The sequence below is a fragment of the Macrobrachium nipponense genome, chromosome 46 (assembly GCF_015104395.2).
Source record: "Macrobrachium nipponense isolate FS-2020 chromosome 46, ASM1510439v2, whole genome shotgun sequence".
Classification (NCBI taxonomy): Eukaryota; Metazoa; Arthropoda; class Malacostraca; order Decapoda; family Palaemonidae; genus Macrobrachium; species Macrobrachium nipponense.
The window spans coordinates 47,805,764-47,823,117 of NC_061106.1; the positions used below are offsets into that span (position 1 = coordinate 47,805,764).

The following is a 17,354-nucleotide window of genomic DNA, read 5'->3' on the forward strand; positions in this document are numbered from 1 at the left end:
GATGGGAAAGACTGAACACTGTAGCATGGGTGTGTGGTCCTTGACCACTTTTTACCAGATATATGCACGCATTGCCAGATCTTACAAGATTCCTTGCTTTCCATCTGCGATTTAACCGGATCCATCTAGGCACTAGAAAATTATCCTATTGTTAAGACCTCAGGTTTATAACTATGAAAAATACAAATTGTCTTAGAAAATTTGTCATATTTTCATGATCAGCATGACCAGTGTGCTCTGTTAATATAAGGTGTTCACACTTAACCGAGGTTTCAAGGATTTGTGGGTGTATTGGAATGTATTTCTCGTGGATAATGGGGCCTACTGTACACAGCAGTTTAGAGTATAAAGCACAATTACATGCCATTACAATAAAAATATACGATTTGCATATTGAAGATACAAAATTAATTTCTCTTACAGAGTCCTCAAGCCAATATTGGAACACATAGGAACAAACTGCCCAGAGTTAAAGGAGCTGAAGTTATCCATAACATCTCGAGGAACTGCAGAAGCTCTTAATGTCTTCAAAAATTTAAAGGTACATGGTCATATAATAGCTTAAGTCAATTGTAAAATTTATTACAGGCGGCCCTCGGTTACCGGCAGGGGTTCCATTTCTGGCTGCCGACGCTAAGCGATTTTAAAGCCTACGGCCACCGCACACCTTCTTTCGAAACTCTAGACCAGTCAAAGGCGCCCCCATAAATCCCACAACGCGCAATAAGTAAAAAAATTATATTTATGCAGTATAGTACTATAGAATTTACTATACAATAGTACTGTACAGTACATTATAGCATTGTAAATACTGTAAAGTGAAAAAAGCCTAGCTTTAATCCTTTGGGTGTCTAGAGTATGTAAAGATATAATAAAGTTTATACAGTGTACAGGTAGCTGTAGTGTTCAAGTTACGATAATTAGTCTTACGATAGTCTGATTTTATGAGAGATCAAATTACAATGGCCTAACTTTATCCATCTTCTAGTTACATAAGTTCAATAACAGCAAAAGAGAATGATGAAAGTATGGTTTTAATGTATACGCGTTGCATGAACGTGTACAGCCACGAACAACTGAACGAGAAACTACTTTTTTTTTTCTAAGTACAACCGAACTGGATAACATCCGTTTGGCTTGTATTTCAATCATCGTACTACAGTACAACATTACCGTAGTTGTTTATAAATGGCGTTATGTATGAATAGAACGGAGATATCTTAATGTAAATAACTTTATCGCTATAGATCAAAGATCAATCGGGAAATATACTGTTTAAAAAAAATTTTTAGAAAAAAAACCTAGTTATAAAAAAAAAAACTTGAAGCTGAGAAAAAAAAAAAAAAAAAAACTGTTCAAGCTGCTATTAATGACTATTATCATAACATCAGGCAACAAGGGATAAAACTGCAGTAAACGTATGCCATCAAACACAACCGTAGATAAAATTGGGATAAAATAATTTTAATCAAACTACTGTGCTTGAAAGAACATTTTACTGTTGGTTTCACGCCAAATATAAGATAAATAACGTAAAGTTCGTATTACGATGATATAAGTGTTATTGCGAAAGGAATCACGTAATTTTTTTACGCAATAACATGCCCGCCAACGTAATCTATTAACGAAAAAAAAGTAGTTCACATTCACAACAAGACATATTCAATAAATATTTCACCTAAAAACATGTTGTATAAGGAAAAATAACTTTGTCTCCTATAATCAAGTATCTAGATATTCATTTATACTAACTAGAAGCAAGAGCATTCGCTCAGAATTGCGTTATGGTGAAACAAACTCGTATTCATCAGCTGATTTCAAACCACAACATTGGCAGCTCGCGGAATACTGGCCTTAAAAATTTGCCGTAGTATTTTAAAATACAATAATATGAGAATACATAACAATATTCTTGGATACAGTGAAATAATGTATAACTTTCTAAAGGATTTATGGAAAGATGCATAATTAATAAAATAACACAATGCATTTTTCGGAACTGGCGGACAAAAACGAACATGAAAAAACATCCCCTGACATCGTGGAGCGTAGTTACAAAGGCTGCCTTAATTTGTATCTTATTTCTGTACAAAAATGAAAATACCTTTACGTAATATATTTTCATACACATTTTAAACTTAAAAGTATAAACATTTAAAAAAATCGACACATCGTCTGCTAAATGCACTCTTTTTAACTCTATATTTTCCGGAAGAGCGGCAGACGGCGGCATACAAGAACGAACTTGAAAAACATCCTAGTCGATAACTTGAAGGGCAGTTTCAAAAGCTGCCTTTTTTATCATATTTCTGCACAGAAATAAAAATACCCTTTTCGTAATACATTTTCATACACATTTTAAACATAAAAGCATAAACATTTATAAAATCAACACATCGATCGCTAATTTGCACTTTTTTTTAAATATATTTTTAGAAGAGCGGCAGGCGGCGGCTCACAAGAAAGACCATGCAAAACATCATATTTGATAACGTGAAAGGGCAGTTTCAAAAGCTGCCTTTGTATCATATTTCTGTGCACAAATAAAAACAAAAAATACCTTGCACGTAATACATTTTCAATACACCATTTTAAACAAAAGGCCATGAACCATTTTATAAATCGACACATCCATAGCTAAATTTGCACTTATGTAACTCGATATTTTCGGCATAGAACAGCGTCAGAGGCATATATTTTACCCTAATACCTACGTATTAACTTTTTTTTTTTCTCTCCATAAAATTTGTTAATATATTTGCATAACCTTATGGTCTGAACGGCATTTTCTACAAATGTATGAACTCGTTAGACAACAGCGCTAGCGGCGCTGTTTAACTGAAAATTGTGCCGTAAAAGATACTTTTTAAATGCTTTAATTTTTTTAATGAATATTTTTTGACGACCGCCGTAAAACCGATTCGCCGTTGAGCGATTGCGCCGTTAGCCGCGGGCCGCCTGTATTGTGATAGTATAAAACTAATGATTTATTATAAAGCAAGTTTTCAACAATAAGTAGCCTTATTCCTTAAGAATGGCTCCAGGGCCACACCACTTCATAGAAGTTTCAAGGGGAAATCTCTCTTGTGGATGCACAAACAAAAAACTGGGCTCCACAGGTTTGGAAGGCAAGCATTATTCCTATGCTAAACCTTCACCCTTGAAGATTGTGGGAAAGTAATGAGTGCACTGAAAAGTTTTATATTTGTAAAAAAAAATTAATGTGCTTTTTTTATGGGAATAGATTTTAATAGATCCGTTAATCATAAGTTTCTTTAGTTACAATTTGGTACAGTTGACCCTATATTATGCTCTTCACTTTGTTACAGATTTTTGTGGAACATATCTTGCAATTATACATGAGAACTAATATTTTTATGGATCATTTCTCTTTAAATTATTATTATTATTATTATTTTTGTTGTTGTTGAGTAACACACTGTATTCACTAATTACTGTTTGTTCCTACATCGTATACAAACCTTGTGTCCTTTACTTAGGATAGATGGGGCAGCTCAGCTGAAACTACTGGCTAATACATTCTTTTCTATACCGAGGTATTAAACTACCGGGCCATTAGTTACCTGCCCCGGCGGTGGGGAAGCAATGCCTCCCCATCAGCTCACTGAGTCATCACTTTGATTACAGTCGGCAGCGAGTAAAGACCTCTCTTTCGCTCTCGCTGTCTTGTTGAAATTATTCATAACATTCTTGTTCTCTTTCTAGATATATGCGAGTATGTCTGACTATATATGGTTATGCGTTTCTGCCCTGGTATCCCGGGTCGTAGGTGTGGGACTTTCATGAAGAGGATTGATAGAGACCCTCACTCCCTTTGTCCTTCTTGCAAGGGGCATTCCTGTACATCGGAATCCCCCTGTGAGGAGTGTCGTACCTGGTTGCCTGCCCAGTAGGTTAAGTATCGCCGGCTGCAAAGTAAGAAGAAAAGGAAAGGGATTTTTCACCTTCAAGTTCTTCCTCGAAGACTAAACAACCCAGGCCTTCTGCTTTCTTGTCGATGACTCATCCTTCGGGATCTTCAGCATCTCACTCCTCCGAGAGTGAGGCGCATAGAGCAATGATTTAACTACTGGCCAGCCTTTGAAAAGGGCTAGACCTGCCTTGTTTCCCTCGGTGAAACGGGAAGGCCTGGCCCTTCTAAGGATGAAACTTGTTTTTTTTTTCGTGCATGTTGACAATGTCCTTCGGTTTTGTGTTTGTTGGGACGTTGGGGAATTCCTGGCTGCTGTTTGAAGGAGAGACTTTTGTCGGCACTCTTCTTGGGGTGCTTCAGAGGAGTCAGCCTCATCCTCCTGTGCTGTTAAGAAAGACGCCCTTCCCTTTGCGGTGCAGCCCCCAGAGCCCTTCCCTGCGGAGGCTCTTATAGATGCTGACCAGGTCCATCCTCCTGTCTGCCCACCCTCAGGGATGTGGGCCCTGCAGCTTCGCCTTGTCGTGGACGAGGTCATGGACTCCTCCTGACATGCCTTTTTCGAGAGCTAGCAGTGGCTCTCAGAGAAGTAGTAAAAACTCCTCTCAGAGACATGCTGACACACGCTCTCCTTCGAGACCTACCAGACCTTCATGCGTAAGCTCCTCATCTTTGTAGGATGCTACAGTACGCACAAAGGAGCCATTCGCCTGCATGCGCTTACTCACGTTCACAACCTGTGTACGCGCCCTCACTGACAAGCGCTCTTGCTCCTGCAGATACACAACCACCGTCCACTAGATCATCGGTCTCCTCCGTAAGTTAAACAGCCTAGAAGAAGCTCCAACTACTTCTCTGAAAGGTCATATGTTGGCAGTTGACCTTCTTTTTCGCGCCTCTAGGGGTGCTCGTTCCCGGTTTGAGCTGCCCTCATCATCCCTGACAAGGGAGGCTCTGACCAAAGTCGATAGACAAATTTCAGTGAGGAAGGACTCGCTGAGCCTTCAACCTTGCCCATAAACCTGACTATAACATCATTGGCACCTGGAGTTTCGCTCCAGATACTTCAACACCGAACCTTCCCAGGAGATGTCGCAGCTCGAACAAACTACAATGGCGGCGTTGCAAGCAGCTTCATGGTTGGACTTTTGGGGCGGCACGGTGGGCTTTCTTGCCACCTCTGAGACCACAGCAGGCTGACAAGCGCAAGCAGACATGGCCTGTCAGCTCCATGACCTTGTTTTTTCAGGAGGTAAGGCTATGCAGTTCTTAGTCCACCAGCTTGCCAACCTCTGGACCAACCTGGTGTTGAAGTGCAGGGACACCATCTCATCAAGGCTTGATCGAGCTGTGTACCCTCAGGATGTGACCAACCTGAGGAATGCCTAGCTTCAGGGATCCACCCTCTTTCTATCTTCGGATGTAAACAAGGTGATAGGAAACTTGGGGAGAGCGAGCCAGGATTCTTTGCTGCACTGCGCAGCATCATTCCGTCGGCCCCAACCTCTTACTGTTTCTGCTTGACGTCATCCTGGCTCTCCATCTAGGAGGGTTTCTCACGCTCCTGCTAGGGCTGATCCCTTTCCCACTGCCTCCACTCGGAGGCTGAGAACAGCAGCCCTTTTTGACCGGGGTGGTTGAGGGCGAAGCAAACGCGGCAAAAGGAAGAGAGTTGCCGTGACCAGTGAGGAGGGCACTCCCCCCACTCTGCTACCTGTGGGGGGATGCCTGCAAGCCAGATGGACAAAGTGGCAGTACCACGAGGCGGAGGATTGGACGCTGACCATCCTCCGACACAGGTATCGCATCCCGTTCATCAACTCTCCCCCTCCTCTGATTTGACCCCCGAAGACATCATCATCCTATCGTCAGGGATCGATGAAGGATCTCGCCCTTCAAGCAGAAGTCTAGGACATGCTGGGGAAGGACGCTCTCAAGGAGGTCCTTGATGAGTCTAGGCTTCTTCAGTCGACTCTTTCTTGTAAAAAAGGTGTCTGGAGGCTGGAGATTGGTCATCGACCTCTCAGCCCTGAACGACTTTGTTCAGCAAACCCCGTTCAGGATGGAGGCTCCCAGCACGGTCAGACAGGCCATTCTTCCTCTGGATTACATGGTGAGGGTCGACCTAAAAGACGCATACTTCTGGAGCCCAATCCATCCTTTGTCCAGGAAGTATCTTCGTCTTGTTGTAGCAGACAGTGTGTTCCAGTTCAAGGTCCTATGTTTTGGTCTCTCCACAGCTCCGCAAGTTTTCACTCAGGTGTTCACCCTAGTGTTGACATGGCTCGTCGCCAGACAATTGGCTGATACTGGTGCCCTCTGTGGAACTGCTTCATCTCCTCCGAGACAAGGTTCTGGTGTTTTGTCACGATCTGGGGATCATGGTGAACCGCAAGAAGTCCTCTTTAGATCCCTCTCAACGACTGGTGTATCTCGGTATGGTCTTCGACACTGTTGCAGGGAAAGCCTTTCCGACAATGTTAGACTGGAATACTTCCGAAGTGTCACTCTGCCCTTCCTTCAACAGTCCCAGCTGCCAGCACATCAGTGGCAACAGTTGCTTGTTCCAAAAGGTCGGATGCACCTTCAATCCTTTCAGTGGGGTCTGAAGAATTCATTGGTCACAAAGTCAGGATTCCCTCACGACCTAGTCCCCAGTGAGGAGAACATGCGCTCCAATCTCGAGTGGTGGTTGGACAACGCGTACCTGTTTTAGGGGTTCCCCTCTCCAGTATCGTCCACCCGATCTGCTCTTGTTCACAGACACATCCAAGGAAGGATGGGGCGAGGACCTACTGCAACACCTGGCTTCAGGCCTATGGTCCGACCAGGAACGTCAAGATCATATCAACGTGCTGGAACTTGGAGCTGCCTTCCTGGCACTCCAGCACGTCAGCTCTCTTCTGAAAGCTCATTCGGTGGCACTGATGAGCGACAACACCACCGTAGTGGCATATGTGAACCGTCAAGGTGGTACATGTCTCTGCAGCTATGACAACTAGCATTGCAGATTCATGAATGGGCGGCTCTCAACTCAGGCAAACAGAACATCATGGCAGACAATCTGAGCAGGAGGACACAGATCGTTTGGCTCCTCGATAGCGCGCAAAGTCTTGGCTTTGTGGGTTCCCAATGATAGACCTGTTCGTAAAAACCTCTCTAAATTAGAAGCTGCCGATTTACTGCTCTCCAATTCCAGATCCGGCAGCGGTGTTTGAGGACGCGTTCCTGGACCCCTGGGACAGCCTTGACGTCTATGCTTTTCCGCCATTTTGCGTGATTAGGCAAGTGTTTGAATTGAGTGCGATCCACACCCCTTCCCTGTCCATGACGCTAGTAGTGCCGAAATGGCCTCACGTAGAATGGTACCCAGACCTTCTACTTCTGCTGGTAGAGACTTCAAGAGTGCTTCCGCCACTCCCCGACCTCCTAGGCCAACCACGTGAGGATCTTCCACAATACGGTGAGCTTTTTACATCTTCACGCGGGGAGGTTATCCAGCAGCTCCTCACAGCTAAAGGCTTTTCGCGAGAGGCTGCGACAGCAATGGCAGGATACCTCAGGAAGTCCTCAACGTCTCTCTATCAGACCAAGTGGGCCATCTTCCATGGTTGGTGTTGTCAGAGAGGCTGTTCTCCTCTCGGAGCCTCTATCCCCATGATTGCCGGCTTCTTACTCTACCTGTGGAAGGAGAAGCGCTTGTCGGTCTCGGTGGTAAAGAAAAGGCTATTGCTCGGACTTGAGCCAAGTCCTCAGACTGAAGGGAATTGACCTCTCTTTCCTCAGAGGAACTCTCTATGCTTCATACGAAGCTTTGAACAGGATTGCACTCCGTATTGGCAACCCTCCTCCAAATCCCTTGGACATTGTTGCTATCCTCAGGTCTTTGAAGAGAGCTCCTTATGAACCATTGTCCCTGGCATCTGATAGGGATCCCACCCTGAAAACGGTTTTTCTGCTCGCCCTTGCTTCCTCCAAGCGAGTCAGCGAGCTTCATGGCCTAGCTATACTGTCACTCATACTGAGTGCTGGACCAATGCCTGCTTCAGCTTCGTCCCTAAGTTTGTTGCTAAACCCAGAATCCAGGCCATGGTCGATTCTCAGTTTTCTTCGTTCCCAGGTTTGTGAGCCTGAGCACAGTAACCGAAGACCCAGTGAGCTACTTCTCTGTCCTCTAAGAGCATTGAGGCACTATCTCCATTGGACCAGCTTTTTTTGACCCACCTTACAACATCTCTTTGAAAGTACTGGCCCGTCATAGAAGAGGGTTATGAGGAATACCATTTCACAATGGATTCGAGAGGTGATTTGCCGTACCCTCTTCCCTCCCTCTCCACTTGCTGGTACCAGTCGAGTGAAAAAGTCATGATTTACATGGAATGAGCACATCTATTGCCTTCAAGAAGAACCTCTCTGTTACCCAGGTTGATGGAAGCCTGGCACAATTGGAGTCTTTTGCCCTTCACCTTCACAGGTTCTACACATCTGACCTTGGTTCTGTGGTAGCCGCTCCAGCAAGTTGGTTTAGCTGCCTCCGTGCCCTCAGAGGTCAGAAGTATCAATCGAGGATCGAGCTATAAGCCTGGGTTCTGGCATCCCGGGTTCCATTCTCAGCCAGCGAGACAGGACTTCCATCCCTACCTTAGAATGAGTCTCCTAAGTAAAGGATGGAAGGTTTGTATACAGTGTAGGAACAAATGACATTTTTGAAAGTAAAATGTATTTTTCCCAAACCATACAAACCTGGAGTCCTTTACTTGTATGGTCCCGCCAAACACCCACCCCCTGGATTCAGGGGTCATCATCAAAATCCTGGCTGTAATCAAAGTGACGACTCGGTGAGCCGCCTCCCCACCGCCAGGTAGGTAACTACCGGCCCGGTAGTTAACTACCTCAATATATAAAAGAATGTATTAGCCGGTACTTTCAGCTGAGCTGCAATCTATCCTAAGTAAGGACGCAAGGTTTATATGGGTAGAGAAAAATAAATTTTACTTTAAAAAATGTCATTTTTTTCATTAAAGGATATATGTACTGAGAGAGAGAGAGAGAGAGAGAGAGAGAATTGAGGTGTTTGCATCAAAGTCAAAGCACAGTATAAATGGATTCTGTAAGTGAAAAATTAACATTTTATAATTGATACTTTTGTGGTGCATTTTTATCAAAGGATATACTGAAGAGAGAGAGAGAGAGAGAGAGAATTAGAGAGAGAGAGAGAGAGAGAGAGAGAGAGAGAGAGAGAGAACTGAGGTGTTTGCATCAAAGTCTAAGCACAGTATAAATGGATTCTGTAAGTGAAATAACATCATATTGATATTTTGTGGTGCATTTTCATCAAAGGATGATACTGAGAGAGAGAGAGAGAGAGAGAGAATTGAGGTGTTTGCATCAAAGTCTAAGCACAGTATAAATGGATTCTGTAAGTGAAATAACATTATATTGATATTTTGTTGTGCATTTTCATCAAAGGATATACTGAGAGAGAGAGAGAGAGAGAGAGAGAGAGAGAGAGAGAGAGAGAGAGAGAGAGAGAGAGACGCTGACATGGGGTTTTCTCATAATCTTAATCACCGTAACTAGCTGGGAACAAGACTAGACAGGCACGGTTAAACTATAGCTGCGGAGGAGAGTAAGAATGTGTTGCTTATGTATGAAATTCAGATTTTAAATATTTTCATGGTAATTAGAGATTAAACATCCACAATAATGAAATAATCTCTTGTGAACTGTTGTAATTTGTGTGATAATCATAGTCAACTAAACTTGTAATGAAATATGTTACAATAAATCAGACAAAGCAAAAATAAGGCAACATGTACATACATGTTTATTTTTGTGTTTTTTTTTATGTTTATGGTACAGTACAGGCAGTACCCGGTTAACCAGTTAACGACGGGGGTTCTGTTCCTGGGGGCCTTACGCTAACCGAAAGTCGTCACTAACCGAAATTCAAAAGTCTATGGGCGCCACAATCCATCTTATGGTGCCCCTAGACTTGTGAACAATGCCTTGGGCAGTATCATGGCCAGATATTTTGCCCTAATATGTAATAACTAACAAAAATGTGAAATTTCATTTGCCTAATCATTGACTATGGTATGCATGGTAGTTCTACAAATTTTTAATGTCAAATTTGATGAACTTACTTGTAAATCTTGGCCTAGGATGAATCATAATTTCTAGTTGAATAAGTTAATAAAGCAAAAGAGAATGATGAAAGTATCGTTATTAACGTTATAATCATTGCTTAAACACTACAGCCATTGTTCAGTTATTTGCAATAACAGTTGTTTTGCTACAATATCCGAATGGAATCTGATAACAACAAGTGTTTTGCTGCATTTCTGTCATCGTACGAGAGTAAAAATTACCATAGTTACATTACAAATGACGTTAACCCTTAAACGCCGAAGCGGTAAAATAAAAATTGTCTCCCGTGTGCCGGAGGTGTTTCAGAGTGAGCGCGGAAGCGGAAAAAAAAAAAAATATTTTTTTCAAAAAATCACAGCGTGCTTAGTTTCAAGATTAAGAGTTCATTTTTTTTTTTTTTTTTTTTTTTTTTTTTTTTGCCTGAAGTTTAGTATGCAACCATCAGAAATGAAAAAAAATTATAATTATCAAATATAAATAATGCGATATATGATAGCGCAAAAACGAAAAATTTTCATATATAATTGTATTCAAATCGCGCTGTGCGCAAAAAACGGTTAAAGGTAACTAGTTACTTTTTTTTTTTTTCGTTGTAATGTACACTAAATTGCGATCATTTTGTTTATATAACACATTGTAAACGATAAAAGCAACACAGAGAAAATATTATCACAAAATATTGCATGAATTCGTAACGCGCGCGAACGTAAACAAATATATTTTTCAAAATTCACCCATAAATCTAAATATTGTCCTAGAGACTTCCAGTTTCTTTCAAATGAAGACAAATGATTGAATATTACTATACTGTAAGAGTAGTTAGCTTACAATTGCAGTTTTTCGACCATATCTGACGAGTTAAAGTTGGACCGAATGTAGAATTTTTTTATATATATATTTTTTATATGCAATTATTTCGGAAATTAGAAAAGCTACAACCTTCAAATATTTTTCGTTTTATTCTACATAAAATTGTGCACATTTCCATATATAAAACTCTATGAAATGCCTAATATGAAATGGAGCAAATATTCCGAGAATGGGACGTACGCATTTCAGAGATTTGTGGCGGAGAATCCGCGCGCGGAGGGAAGGAAAAGGAAAGTTTTTTTTAATTCACCATAAATCTAAATATTGTTCTAGAGACTTCAAATTTGTTTCAAGATGAAGATAAATGACTGAACTATTACTAGACTGTAAGAATTTTAGATTACAATTGCGTTTTCGACCATTTCGGTTAGTAGTCAAAGTTGACCGAACGTGGTTTTTTTTTCTATTTTTTATCGTGATTTATATACAAATATTTTCAAAGTGAGAAAAGCTACAACCTTCAATTATTTTTGTTGTATTCTACATGAAATTGCACACATTTTCATATATAAAACTTTATGTTACGGCTAATTTAAAATGGTGCAAACATTACCACAAATCGCACGTATGATTTTTTCGGAAGAGTTACCGCACGGACGTAAAGAAAAAAAAATGTTATTTTTTTTTTTTTTCATAAATTCACGATAAATCGCAATATTGTGCTAGAGACCTTCCAAATTTCTTGGCAAAAAAATGAAGGTAAATGATTGAATATTAACTAGAATATAAGCGTTTTAGCTTACAATTGCGTTTTTTTTTTCGACCATTTCGGTAGAGTCAAAGTTGACCGGAAGGTTGAAAATTTGTCACTTATCATTTGTTTTTTATATGAAAATATTTCAAAAAAAAACAAAAAAATTGATAAAGCTACAACCATGGGTTGTTTTTAGTTTGTATTGTGCATGAAATTGCACACATTTCCCATATATAAAACTTTATGTAAAGGCTAATTTTAAAATGGTGCAAACATTACCACAATCGCATGTATGATTTTTTTTTCGGAAGAGTTACCGCGCGGACGTAAGGAAAAAGGTTTTTTCATAAATTCACCATAAATTGAAATATTGTGCTAGAGACTTCCAATTAGTTGCAAAATTAAGGTAAATGATTGAATATTACTAAAATATAAAAGTGTTTTAGCTTACAATTGCATTTTTTCGACCATTTTGGTAGAGTCAAAAGTTGACCGAAAAGGTTTGAAATTTTGGCACTTATCGTTATTATTTTATGAAAATATCTCAAACTGATAAAAGCTACAATCATGAGTATTTTTTTGTTGTATTTTACATAAAAATGCGCACATTTTTCATATATAACACTCCATGTAACGGCTAATTTAAAATGGTACAAAATTATGTCAAAGTGACGAAAAAAATAATTTCCGAGATGTGTCACAGATACTTTTTTCTTTTTAGTGCGGCAAGAAAGAAATTCGCGCTTGCGCGCCTGCGTAACAATTGCAACAAAACAACACCTTGATCCGTGACTCCCAGCATCCCCAAGGCGTGTGATTCAAGAGTTTACGGCTGGTAGGCCTAAAAGTATTTTTCCGCAAATTTTTAAAAAAACTTTGTATGTCGACGTAAAATACGTCCAGTCGGCGTTTAAGGGTTAAGTAGAACAGGACTTACATATTTTTGCTTTATATCTTTATTTGCTATGGAGAAAATATTGACAAAGGAAATATAGTATGTACTGCTAATGAACTGAATTTTTGTGCATCAGCAACATGGATACACAACACTACTGGCCAATAATAGGGGAAAAAAATAAAAAAAATTTTTCATAAATAAAAAATACTGGCCATGAAAGATGCATTACCTGTTGTTTTCACAGCAATAAAAAGAAAATAAATTTACTTGAATCTTGTTAGGTTATTATGAATTCAGAACGAAATAACAAACGGAATTTAAAAAAAAAAAAAAAAAAAAAAAAAAAAAAAAAAAAAAAAAAAAAAAAAAAAAAAAAAAAAAACATGCTCCCAAGACCATCTATTTACAAAAAAAAAAAAAAAAATAGAGTTCACACAATGGTTATATTTAAGTTATATTATAACTTAAAAGCACTTCATATAATGAAAAAACAATTTTGTCCCATATAAATAGTTTCTAGAGATCTATTTACGATAAATAGGAGCAAATAAATCACGCTGAATAGAGTTAAATAGGACAAAATAAACAAGCCTCTGCCCTCAGCTGATTTTTTCCGGACCAAAACATTGCTCACTTTGTTTGTAGGCAGTCCCCGGGTTACAACGTGGGTTCCGTTCTTGAGACGCGTCGTAAGCCGGAACATCGTTAAAAATCCTAAGAAAACCTTACTTTTATTGCTTTGGGTGCAATGTAAACTGCATTCTAATTGCATTTTTCATCAAAAAAACTTCAAATGTTGATTATTTTGCATTTTTGGTGTCATATTTCATCTGCCAGATCAGTGTTGTAGGCATCGTAACCCTGAAGCATGTGTCGTAACCCTGGAAATAATTTATGATGAATATAATTGAAAAGCGCCTTAACCTCAGAACGTCGTAAGCCGAACCCGTCGTAACCCGGGGACTGCCTGTATTTTATAATATAGTAATATGAGCCTACATACCGTATCATAGGATACAGTGAAGTAAAGCACAACTTTTTAAAAGAGTGAAGGAAAAGATGCATATTCATTTTGTTTGTATTTTATGAGGTTCTCTTGGCACTAAGGCTAAGTATGTACTGTGTACCCCCCGTATTCGTGTTCTCCGGATTTGCAGACTCACACATTCGCAGATTTCTCTCTCGAACGTTTCCCCGCATTATTCGCAGGAAATTCACCCATTTGCTGTATTTTTCTATGAGAAATATCCACAAATTCCTGTTTTTTTTATCAATTTCATCATGAAATGCATTTTTTGTGATAAAACTATTAAAAAAACCTGGTTTATAAATTTTTAGTGGGTTTTTCTTGAGTTTTAATTCCAAAATAGGAGGTTTTAAGCATTTTTATAGGGGTTCCAACCATTCGCGGGTTCTAACTATTCATGGGGGGGTCTGGTATGCATCCACTGCAAATACGGGGTGTCCACTGTACTGATAACCAGACAATGGCGCCATCTATTAACGAATAAGATAGCTACCATATACTATTTCCATATATGAGATGACCTTTAGATAAGACGAGGTAAAAAATCATGGCAAATTTTCATGAATTTAATTCATATCTGTAGTATAGAACGACTTCTAAATTACAAAACCAAAATTTTTTTTGGAGAAAAGTGATTTTGTGAAAATATTGAAAAGTACAACTATATTTATATAATAATGATGACTTAAAGGTGGTTTTGCTTGTTGTATCCAAGTACAGTATTATTATTATTATTGTTACTGTTTTACAGAATATAAACATCATGATGTAAGTCATTTGCATTTGATATTGTTTTAATTCTCAAAATATCAGCTGATTTGAGTACAGTGGTACCTCAAGATACGAAATTAATCCATTCCAAGGCGGCCTTCGTTTCATGAGTTTTTTGTATCTTGAACCACATTTTACATGTAAAATGGCTAATCCGTTCCAAGCCCTCCAAAAACACCCCAGTAAATTTCATAATAAAGCTAAATTGACCTATAAACAATGAAATGCAACAACAATTTGGACCATTCAATACCTAACTTAATACGTACTAGTAGTACTAATATGTATGTACCTGTAAATAAAGTGTATTAGTGTACATGGTATACAAGAAATACTGTACATACATACGTACGCATGTAGTAAAATGTGGAGGCTTACCTTTCGAGTGAGGTTAACTCCGAAAGTGGCGACAGAGGAAGAGGACAAACGGCAGAAAACTTCTTATAGTACCCACACTTAACTTTACGAAACACAAAAAATTTCAGGAAAACATGAACTAAACTTTACGAAACACATTAACAAAACTGTAACACTTAACTTTACCAAAAACTTAAAATTAATTAATTAATTTTTTTTTTTTTTTTTTTTTTTTTTTTTTTTTTTTTTTTTTTTTTTTTTTTTTACAAAATTTCATTTTTTTCAACACATTTCATCTTTCTGTTTTTTCATAGTATAACTTGGTTCTTCCTTTTTGCTTACTCCTACTAATGGCCTCTAAAAAATAACTATCCAAGGAAGATTGCTTCTGCCTGCTTTTGACAATGTTCCTGAAACGACTCAGGCAAACGTCATCGAACTGTGCAAGCATACGACCTGAAAACCAGCTAGAGCATCCTTAATTTCTGCCGTTGTACATAGTGTCGTCGTCGTCCTCCTCGCCGCAGCTAGAGGACTCTTCTTGAACGATGTTTATGTTGCATGGCTTCCAACTCCTTCAGGTCATCCATCGTAAGCTCCTCTTGGTGCTCCTCGAGAAGGTCATTGATGTCGTTCTCGTTGACGACTAGCCCGTTCTCTGGATTCGCGGACTCACACATTCGCGAATTTCTCTCTGGAACATTTTCCCACATTATTCGCGGAAAATTTGCACATTCGCTGTATTTTTCTGTGAGAAATATCCACAAATTCCGGTTTTGTTTTTATGAATTTTATCATAAAATGCACTTTTTGTGATAAAACTATTAAAAAAACCAAGTGTGAAAAATTTTAGTTGGGTTTTTCTTGAGTTTTAACTAACAAAATAGGCTGTTTTTAGCATTTTTATAGGGGTTCCAACTATTTGCGGGTTCTAACTATTCACGGGGGTTCTGGTACGCATCCCCCCGCAAATACAGGGGACCACTGTATATGGTTAACTTTTACAAATTATAATTTTCTCCAGAAAATATTCAGGTTTATAGAGTTTTTTGGTTTTTATAATTACTTATAGAGATCGTACACCTGTAACAAAGTGAGAGCTCGCTCATCCTAACGTCTTGATTAAGGGAATTTTGACGAAGGAAAAAAATCTTTTCTGGGCAAGGACCTGTGTCGCCCAGTGAAATACTTCCTTTAGTGGATATTTTTTAAGGTAAAATATTGCTATAATTACCAGTAGAACAAAAACTAAATAGTCATGCCAGAATAGACTGGCTCGCTCACCTTTAATAAAGGTGTCGGTATGGTATCGGGGGCGAGTGGAAGCCACTACCAGAGGACCCTTGCCATTTAGGTTCTCCCTTCCTCAATATCCCTCGTCTACCGAGGAGCCAATGCAAGGCCCCGCTACCCGCGTACTACTAGACTAGCGCCATTTTTTTTTTTCATTCCTGTAAAACAAATAGTACACAAGCTGGGGGCCAAGAGAGGTGGGTTGGAAGAAAAAACAAAGGAACAAAGCCTGGGTGGGATTTCAACTGGGTGACACAGGTCCTTACCCAGAATAGATTTTTTTTTTTTTTTTTTTTCCTTCGTCAAAATCCCTTTTCTGGTTCAGCCTGTGTCGCTCCGTGAAATAGTGCCAGAGAATTGGCTCTACCAGGTTGGAAAATGTAGATAGTCAAAATTACAGGTGAATTAAAACTCAATTAGAGTTAAATACTATAATGTAAATAATAACAGATAACAATAAACAACAATTACAATTGTTCTAGTTTCAATGATCCTTAAACTAACTTATCTACATAGTGAGGTTAAATAACCTACAGAGATTCAAATAATACACATCAATAATAAACCATCACAATGGAAATCAGACCCAGATACAATAATATATACAATACAAATGATCATATATACAGAAAGTGCTATCCAAGGTAAATTATGAACCCAGTAACGACCGAGCTAACGGCTAGAAATGCTAGTGAGGGGGCAGGTAGGAGAGAGAGGAATGTAAGAGAGATTAGGCTATATAACTACTTAACTAATTATTGCAGTGTCGGGACAAACTGTGTTTCCCGGCCCTGCCACTGCTGGGAATTTAAGGGCCTCTAAAGACTTCAAGTAGTGGCGCTTAAATACTGTCGGGGATTTCCAGCCTGTGTTCTTCTTAAGATCGTCAAAATTCATATGTTGAAAATAATTAATGTAGGTAGCTACTGCCCTAACAACATGTGCCCTCGGAAAGGATTCTGGGTTAGCTTGTTTTATGAAATATAAAATCTGTTGTCTAATCCCTTTTAGGGAAATAGTTCCGCCTTTTTCCCTAATGAACAGGGGGCCTGAAGATATCAGGGCAGTCCTATTTAAATATGCTCTTAGAGCATTAACTGGACAAAGGGATGGATCCTGAGGAAGTGGAACAATCTTCCATGGGGCCCATCTATCTTGTGGGTCCTCATTTTTTGCTAGAAATTGACGATCTGGTGATAGAAGTAGTTCTCCTGTAGGGAGAAATTCAATATATGATCTGATTCCCTAGAGAGGGCCGACAGTTCAGAAATTCTGGCATCTGAGGCTAAACTTATTAGGAATAATGTTTTCCTTAAGAGGGTTATATAATTACATGAGTCATTATCAGTGTCAGAAGCCAATT

At 39.2% G+C, this 17,354-nt stretch overlaps 1 long non-coding RNA gene across 1 annotated transcript in view; it reads left to right on the forward strand.

Moving 5' to 3' along the window:
• The first annotated feature begins 421 nt into the window (after positions 1–421).
• LOC135214630 (uncharacterized) overlaps positions 422–17,354 on the forward strand; it is a 51,204-nt gene continuing 34,271 nt past the window's right edge. Inside the window, exon 1 of the long non-coding RNA XR_010314447.1 lies at positions 422–541. This is a non-coding gene — a long non-coding RNA (uncharacterized LOC135214630). The remainder of the gene's footprint in view (positions 542–17,354) is intronic.